The sequence below is a fragment of the Eptatretus burgeri genome, unplaced genomic scaffold, assembly GCF_056783735.1.
Source record: "Eptatretus burgeri isolate ZD-2024b unplaced genomic scaffold, Ebu_testis_v1 Ebu_testis_scaffold_2076, whole genome shotgun sequence".
NCBI classification, from domain to species: Eukaryota; Metazoa; Chordata; class Myxini; order Myxiniformes; family Myxinidae; genus Eptatretus; species Eptatretus burgeri.
This window is the reverse complement of record NW_028224024.1, coordinates 1-2,209: the sequence shown is the minus strand read 5'-3', so window position 1 is coordinate 2,209 and position 2,209 is coordinate 1. Positions and strand designations below refer to the sequence as shown.

At 44.9% G+C, this 2,209-nt stretch overlaps 1 long non-coding RNA gene across 1 annotated transcript; it reads left to right on the top strand.

Annotated features, from left to right (window-relative positions):
- Positions 1 to 40: 40 nt before the first annotated feature.
- Positions 41 to 2,130, top strand: LOC147006838 (uncharacterized). Its single transcript, XR_015054577.1, has 3 exons — positions 41 to 1,280; positions 1,408 to 1,454; positions 1,832 to 2,130. It is a non-coding gene; the product is annotated as an uncharacterized LOC147006838 (long non-coding RNA).
- The last annotated feature ends 79 nt before the right edge of the window (positions 2,131 to 2,209 follow it).

The window sequence follows — 2,209 nt, the reverse complement described above, 5'->3', positions numbered from 1 at the left end:
ACAAAGCGATCCGTGCACATTTTCGGTGGATAAGACACCTCCCGAGGCACCCACCGCACGGCACCGCGGGAGCCAACAATGGCGGAAACATACATCGAATCGATGTGAGATTGAAAGCACGGTTACTTTTCCCCAAAACGAACAACCAAGCAGCTTTGAGAGCACTCGCCAATAGGCTTAAGCATTCAAGCAAGGTCAATGAAAGGGTCGATATGAAACGGCTCCCTTGGCACGCAATTGGCAATCACCGAACCGTCATATCCAACATACTCCTCCCAGAGACGCCCAAAATGCCACATATGTCCGAATTGGACAAATGAGCACTTTTCAAGGAGTCAGAACTGCTTGTAAGTTTGATTCTGGAGATTAAATTTTGTAATTCTCCTTTGTTTAAAGGATTCTCGCGGTGACCTCATCTCACGGTGACACGATAACCTGGTGTTGGCTTAGCGGCTCGGGTGGTGGCTCGGGATCCTAGAGTCCTGAATTCAAGCCCCGTCTCTGTTGAATTAACACCAGGGGGTTGACTCAGCCTGTCATCCTTTGGAGGTCGGCAAAATGAGTACCAGTGTAACGGCCAAAAGGCTGCACATGAAGGGAAGGGGTATTGATGGATTTATTAAAATCTCTTAATGGTGTGATGCAACCATGAAGGGCCGAATGGCCTCCTTCTGTGCAAAATTTCCTTGTAAAAAAACAAATTGAGTCATTTATTCCGAAAAACAAAAATCCTCGAATAAGGCTGAGTTACCTCTGGATAAATCCTGCCAATTTGATTCCTCCTTGCTTGCACGAGCATCATCCCTTCTTGCAGGAAATTACCAGAAATTGATTCCATCGAAATGATCTTACTGTACATAGTTTGATGTGTTCCTTCATTTGAAGTAATTAAGAAGGAAAATTCACCAGACTTGGTGGCGTAATGACGAGTTAGTCCGCCCTGAGTGGGAGGATGGCGGTTAAAACCGGACCTTGGCCGAGTCGTACCAAAGACCTTTTTGATGCGAAGCATTTTCTGCCTCCTCTGCATTCAAAATCGATTTGTAGCTTAAGTTGGATTCCGTTATGTTTGAGTTGTGACTCTGAACATGTCCATTGGCATCCTGTTACCATGCCCTGTGGTTCTGTCCTTTCATTTGTAGGCTACTTGGGAGCATTGCCTGCATCATCCCCGAGCGCAAGAATGCACATCACAGTATACGCGAGAGCCTGGACTCTCATGACGGAGTTGAAGTCGAAGCCGCCGTCTTCGCAGCAGCAAAGTTTGCCGCACAGTCGAGGCAAGAGACTGCCTTTTGGAGACTCTTCTCGCAGGCCTTCAGCGATTGTTTGAATGCACATTGACTATTATTTGATTATTAATTTTTTTCTTGATTTATGTAACCTTTTCTCATTCTACCCTTTCAGGGACTTTGCTGCTGGAATTTGTAACAAGATTGGTGAAATGATTCAAGGTGAGCACGAAGCAGCCATTCGCGTGATTGGGTTCAATTGGGTTTTCCTGCTGCAGGCAGGGAACGTCTCGTGTTTGTTTTGTGACTTTATTCGTTTTAAAATACGAGGCGAGGCGCGATATCCGAAATGGGAATTGCTGCTGTGTTTACGGAGTCGTGTTTTGGGCAATTCCAAGTCTTCTTGTTACGAGGCCAAACACGAGCCTTGCAGAAGGATGTCTGATCGTTTCCTCCTGTGTATTCCTCTGCAAATTGCAGGAGTTTTGATGAAGGAGACCACAAAAGAAAAGTTTTGAAAAATTATACGAGTAAATTTTTCAATACTTTTTCTAAATTTATGTACTTCACATATTTTTCTTGTCCACTCGTCTCTGCAGTTATTTCAATCATCTTTGGGCAGCCTCCTCTCAAACTCTTACCGACATGGTGGTGTTGTCTTGATTCCATCGAGACGATATCGTGCTCTTTATGACTTGTAGAGGATTCATTAGTACCTGCACACACCTCGTCATGGCGTGGTAACGGCAACACGTCGGCTCCAAGGACGCGTCGGTAACATGCCTGCGGAAAAATCTCAGCAATTTGTGTGTCGCCCGAACAATGACATTCGGTCCAGGTAATTCCATTTGTGTTCGAGTGAACTCTAATGACAAATGGGTGGATGGGGTGTGATGGTTTGTCGTTTTGGTTTCGTACGATCGAATTTCCTTGATCAATTAATTTGTTTTGTTGAGAATAACAAACTCTGCATCACT